This window comes from Primulina tabacum, chromosome 5 (assembly GCF_025594145.1).
Source record: "Primulina tabacum isolate GXHZ01 chromosome 5, ASM2559414v2, whole genome shotgun sequence".
NCBI classification, from domain to species: domain Eukaryota; kingdom Viridiplantae; phylum Streptophyta; class Magnoliopsida; order Lamiales; family Gesneriaceae; genus Primulina; species Primulina tabacum.
Window position 1 is genome coordinate 16,559,985 of NC_134554.1, and position 7,336 is coordinate 16,567,320.

At 32.8% G+C, this 7,336-nt stretch overlaps 1 pseudogene; it reads right to left on the reverse strand.

Annotated features, from left to right (window-relative positions):
* Window positions 1-3,716: 3,716 nt before the first annotated feature.
* LOC142547113 (protein HIGH CHLOROPHYLL FLUORESCENCE PHENOTYPE 244, chloroplastic-like) lies at window positions 3,717-7,016 on the reverse strand (annotated as a pseudogene).
* Window positions 7,017-7,336: the final 320 nt, after the last annotated feature.

Sequence of the window (7,336 nt, forward strand, 5' to 3'; positions counted from 1 at the left end):
AAAGAATTTTTATATGAACTTAATATTTATTAATAATTTATTTTTATTCAATCCGTCTCATCTCCCTTCGTCTTCCCATTATTATCTATCATTAATATGATAGAGATTTTCATAAATTTGACTGCAATGTATAAATTTAAGAAATTAAAATTAAATTAAAATAATAATTATTTTGATTGAGTTAAGTACACTATTAATGATCATTTTATACTAATATAAAAAATGACTTAAATAACATCATGAATATGATGAATATTGTAAAACAAAAAATTGGTAAAATAGTAAGCTCACAATTGAAAGTCATATATTTAATAGATATTATTAATAGATAATATATTATTTAAGGATATTTTTTAGCATCATATATTGAAATTGATTAAATACTTAAATATTTGTATTTGTATTGAAATCACTTACATACAAACTTTTTCTCTCAATTATGTATCTATGTTGATACATAAGTAGTTTAAAAATATATCTATTTTAAATGAGAAAAATATGTTTTATATGATTTTAATTTTATTAATAATTTAATTTTATTCAACCTCACTCATCTACATCCGTCTTCCCATTATTACCTTAATATTCAGAATATTAAAAAAAATTTAATTTATAATATTATTAAACAAAATGGTAAAATAATAATCCTATTAAACTAACGTAGAAAATAATTTAAAGAACCTCATGAACATGACAATTTATAAAACAAATAAAATGGTAAAATAGTATATTTACAAATGAAAATCATATATTTATAAAAGTAAAATAGATGTAATATTATTATTTTTTTAAAATATGTAAATTAAATTAAATTTAAAAGTAAAATCAAATTAATAATTATATTGTTTGAATTAAGTAGACTATTAATGATCATATTAAATTAACATAGAAAATTACTTAAAGAACCTCATAAACATAACAAATTATAAATAAATGAAAGGGTAAAATAGTAAGCTCACTTTGGGGACCCGGACGCTAATCATCTTCTTAATCATCTTTGGGGATTTAATTATCAATTAAGATAAAAAGGGTCTAAAAATTTTTCTTTTTAAAAATGTAAGTGCGGAACGTAATGGAATTTAACTAATATACATCTCAGTATAAAAGTACAATAATGTACAACCATTATTCAAACTAGTCTAAGGTTCAACTACTAAATTTCAAGTATTAAACCAAGTCTACAATAAGTCCGGAATCACCACTCTAACTCATCTTCTCTCATCATCTTCTTGACACTGATCATGCCCCACCTGTTGTCATGCACACATACTAACAAGACAACAGCCGTATACTCCGGTGAGAATAAATCCCAGTATAAATAATGTATACATGCAGTTAACTGAATTAACATAAAAGCATGAATTATATCTTATCACATGTAGCATAATCAAACAACATGTATCAATACCAGTCTGTAAATAAAACATGAATTGTAATCTACGAAACATAAATCAATACGGATCTGTAAATCAAATTCTAGTCTCAATATCTACGACTCGACTCATCTCTCATCCCAATCTAGGGATCCCGATGAATAAGAACGTAACAAGTCTCCCACCTACTACTACCAGTCGCGGTGGCGGTACGTTCCTATTTCTGGACCTTGGTCTAGCTGTATCGAATAATCTACAATAAGAACAATGTCTGTATCTTAAGCATATCGATACACCAAACGTCCAGTGTCTTGGCGTATCTACCAAGACTAAGCCTAGTCTGACAATGTGCAATGGGTCAGTGACTATACTGTCAAAATCTAACCCCTCTGTCAGTGACTCTCACTCAATAGCTCTCTGCTTTCTACTTCTAATTCAATAGAATAAACATAATCATTAAAATACAAAGGTATAAAAACAATACCATACAAGTATGTGGTTTAGGGAAACTCGAGTTAAATCTAACTCAAGTAGATCTCCCAATTAACATCAATTTATACCTTTCTATTCTCGGTCTGATGAAGACGAAGTCTCGTATTCCAATCTGTCCATACCCAGTCTGGCAATGACAATCGCATAAATACAATATCAGTATATAAATTGATTCAAAACCTGTTCAGATCATTACTCAAATCAGTATATAATCTGATCCATATTTGAACAAGGTACAATCTAATTCATATCAACGATATCACGATACAATCGAAATCATTACTGAATCTGATCAATCTAAATCAACTGATGTTTCGACGGCATAACGATACAGTCTTGATAACCTCGTCAATCTCAACATCACAGAGATACTATCAGAATTCATAATCAGTATCAATACAATTCATAATCTCAATATCGGTACACTTAAAATCAGTAATAACTCAACTCTGATATCAAATCTCAATCAATTCAACTCTGAAAATCATAACAATTGTATAAACAGTCTATTCTTTAATCTGACTTCAATTATACAATGCATACTGTAGCAGAAACATCATATTTGATTCATATTCAATTCTGACAATATCATAATTTCAAATCATGTCTAAACGTAACAAAACTTACGTCCAGTTGTAGCCTGCGTTGATAGGAACACAGTACTGAAGTCGGATTTAAAATCGGACGGGCGGATTTTGTGAAATCTTGATTTAGAATTTCACGAAGAAATTCCTCAATACTTTCCTTCGATTCCTTCTTTTCTTTGCTTCTGAAGGTTGGCTTGTGTCTTATATATATATATATATATATATCTCGTGCATGCAAGGCAAGTGGCTCACTCTTTCACATAACACGTCTCGCGCATATGCGCGACACAATCCGCGCATATGCGCGAGACCTACGGGTCTTGGCTTTTAACCACTCGCGCATATGCGCGAAAGTTTCTGGACGGGTCGCGCATATGCGCGCCTTATCTCGTGCATGTGTGCCGATGCTTCTGTAATCTTCCCGCATGTGCGCCGATACCTGTCGCGCATGTGCGCGGGGACTCTTCTTGTACTTCATGTCAAATCTTCTTTCGGTTCTCCCGGTCTGATCCGTTCCGTTTATAATCATCTTAATTAATAAATAAATCATTTCAAATTAATCTCAGATTACAGTAATAAAATTTCGGGCATTACACTCACAATTCAAACTCATATATTTATAATAGTATTAGATATTAGATTATTATAGTAGTTTTCTATGAATTTGATGTCAATGAATAATTAAAGTTTATTATAGTACTTTTCTATGAATTTGATGTCAATATATAATTAAAGTAATTAAATTTAAATTTAAAAATAAAATTGAAATAATAAATACCTTAACTAAGTACTCTATTAATAATCATATTAAACTAACATAGAAAATAATTTAAAGAACCTCATGAACATGACAGATTATAAAACAAACAAAATGGTAAAATAATAATCCTATTAAACTAACGTAGAAAATAATTTAAAGAACCTCATGAACATGACAATTTATAAAACAAATAAAATGATAAAATAGTAAGTTTACAAATGAAAATCATATATTTATAAAAGTAAAATAGATGTAATATTATTATTTTTTTTAATATGTAAATTAAATTAAATTTAAAAGTAAAATCAAATTAATAATTATATTGATTGAATTAAGTAGACTATTAATGATCATATTAAATTAACACAGAAAATTACTTAAAGAACCTCGTAAACATAACAAATTGTAAATAAATGAAAAGGTAAAATAGTAAGCTCACAATTCAAACCCATATATTTATAATAATATTATATATATATATATATAAACGTGGGATTTGACAGCTAAATCGAAATAAACATATTCAAGCTGTGTTTATAACATCATATAATACAAACTATAATCAAAGTTTTTAGTGATATAGGAAAATTTGGTAATAATGTGACAATAAGAATCCATTCTCAAAAAAGTTAAAAATGAAAATAATAATCCAACATGAAGAAATTGTGATCAGAAGTAAATGTCAGTTTGCTTGGACTGTGCTTTGAGGTCTTTCAGCTTCTTCAATATGTTAGTGAAATAATCCTGCAGATATTTCTCTAGCGTACTAATATCTTTGGCATCCACTCCAAGAAGATTATATGTCTCAGCCATTGGGTTGGAGAAAACAGTATCACTACTGAGAACCTACAAAACAAAGAATTAAATCATTGGAATTTTGTCTTGATTCCAACTACAGGTCATTAGCCCACTGTTTATGAAGCAAATCTATCGACGATTATTCAAGATGAGTACAGATATTGGCATGCCTCAGGAGGCTCAGTTCAACTGATAAAAGAAAAAAAAAATTCATGGAAAATGGTTGTGTTGTGCAGAATCAGGAAAAAGTGACGAATTAATACCTCAGAAAACGCCAATCTATCAGCGACATCGTTGGTCCACTCAAACAAACGAGTCAACTGGCGTGTGAATCTTAAAACTGAGACAGGAACTGTGGTAACGTTTGCATCTTGACCAGCGAGTCTCTCGCACAAGCTTATCACCTGTAAAGATTACGCAACAGGATGATTTGAAATCATAATGTTGGTTTTACAGTTAGGGGCATGGCTGGGACGAGAAAGATTGAACAACACATTCTCGAGCCACAAGAACACCGAGTGTTGGAAATAGACACCATCACATTTCCAGAAACAACTATTCTCTCAAATTGAGGGCATTATTCTTTACCTCTTGAGTTGTCCATGCACGAGGCCCAGCAAAAGTAAGGAGTTTTCCATTGATATTAGAGCTATAAATGTTAATCGAGCAATATCCTGGAGACATGGTAATTGTTTGAGGACCTTAATTATATGCTAAATTACCTGATTAAGCTATAAAAATTTACTTGTGTATCCATATATGCTATTCTTGTGGGAGCATCAGTACCCCAAACAGATTTGTCTTCCAATATGGGCACTGCATACTGTCCAATCAGACCCTGTAAAGATTGGGAAACACCGCAAGTAAATGAATAATCTGATTCAGATGTCAAAAAAGTCACAATGAAACATAACAAAATGACTCAGAAAGATGGTAAGGAGAGAAGAATCCTGTAACAAAAGTTTCTCTTCTAAGAGATTGGGGACAAACTGGATTGTTTTTATTAAACATATGTTCAATTTCCCCAGTGGAAAATTCCTAAAACTTTATCTTCATAGTTGGTATATCCTGAGATTAAGTCTAAGTTCAAACTACAGCATGTCACAGAGAAAAGTTGTAACAAACTCTACAGTAAACAAACAGTTGGGTGCAATTTTTCATTGTTTTTTTAGTTGATCGAGCCTTGTATTTATCAATTGCATCACGGTCAATGAGGAAGGCGAGAGTTCCAAAGAAATTGGAAGAGAAATTAAGAACTCCAAACATTAAACAAAAAGAAGGAATTCACCTGCATGAAACCGCATAGCCGGATTGTGATGTGGTTCAGGCCTGAATCGCGGAGAAATTTCTCGGTGCAGTGTTTGATCTCCATAAGTGGAACTTCAGGATGCTTATCACAGTTATGGATTGAAAAGAAGACAAATTTTTGGATTCCCATAGCCTTTGCGCATTGAATGAGAGCAACTTTTCCTTTCCAGTCTACCTAAAGTGAAGGTGAACTAAGCATGGCAGATTTATGTAAAAGATTTCAAAATTATTGTAGAAACTCAATAACCCTCTAACATTGATCGATATCCTACTCTGTAATTGGTAAAATAATCAGATTATTGGTAAATATCCTCACATTTTTTATTGGTTCCTCTGGTCGTCCTGTAGCACAATCAATAACTGTATGGATGCCAACCAACGTAGCTGGTATTGTTTCAGGTTTGCTCAAGTCTGCCTGCTCAGAAACACTGTGATTCAGTACATTATCTTACCACGGAGTAATGACTTCCGTTGATGCCTAGATTTCAGATCACACAGTAAAAATGGGCACATTGTCAGGCTACATACACAAGTATTTTCATCAGAAATCGATCCTCAAACAATCAATGTTACGAAGAACCAAAACTCTGGACGACGGAAGCAAAGGAACACTGAAAGATTCGGTATCGACTCCCTGGCATGAACGTTAATATCAACAAATGTTTACATATAGGACAACAATATGGCAAAAGACTCAGATGACGAGATTTAGATTCCATTAGGTGTCATATCTCCTCCCCTGGCTCCTCGTCTATCAGTTTTAAACTGTCTTTGAATTCTTGTAATCTCTACCGACCTCACGACTTCCATTTTGTAAATGAGGACTTTCTCTCCATGAATTGATAATTGATTCAAAGCTAGACAACATTTTGCCAATCCCTCACCTTTTAATACAGAAAAGGGTTTTAATAAAACAATAAAAATGATAAAACATGAATTCTTCCGGTTTGGCAAAAGTATGCAACACCAAATCTACCTTGTGTATTAAATTACAGTTCAAATAACATCGGGGTAAAACACAGCACTTTGGCAAAAGGAAAAAAAAAAGATCAAAACACAGACAATCCAAATTACAAAAACCGCTCAAAAACCAAGTTTAGCAGGGTTTCCATTTGCGTTCAACTCACTTCACTCACGAGTAAAGTGCAACGTAATGATTATTGTACTAACATCAAGCTAACACATTGAGCAGTGAGTTTACATTGACAACAGTGGCGCCCCAGTCACGTAGGAAATCAGCAGGAGCAGGGCGAGGCCTGACGAGGCACCTAACGTCGTATCCTTCATCCAACGCCCGCCTCACAATCTGCCTGCCCAATGTTCCCGTGGCGCCTACCACCAGTATGCTGGTAGGCCTCACAGGAGCCTCCGGAGCCAAATTTACAGCGGCGCATTTGATCAGCGCTCCATTGCCCCTGCCTAAATCAAAGCTAAAGACAATCACAAACGATATCAACAAGAAAGTAGAGCAAGTAAAAACCGTAGCGGAGGAAGAGGAGGTGGACGCAACGGAATCCGGAGCAAAAGTGCGCCGCCAGGAAAGGGAGGTTTGCTGCGGACGGCGTAGAGTGAGGGTGGGAAATTGGGGGTGGAGAGTAGAAGCGGCCATAAATAATCAACCCACTTCAGCTGTGCTCTCTCTCTCCGCTCTCCGTGTAGGAGTGAGAATGTAGCGTAACAACAGATGCGGAAGATGCCACGTCTGCAATGTCACGCACCACATCATTTTTTATTTATATTCTAATAAAACTTTTTTGTTATCCAGAGGTCAACAAGTTATTCAATTTCAAGGAAAGAATTAAGACATATAACGGTGTTAAATTTTATTACGTTGGCATGTGTTAAATTTAATTAATTATTTAATTTTTGATAATCACGATGAAATTTTTAATCTATTTATTAAATAATTCTTCGAGTTAATAAATATATTTAAATCTAACAGTTCAATTAATTCTAATTGAATTTTAAATAGATCTAAATACATTAAATATTTGTGAAATTTCAGTTTTCATCTAAAA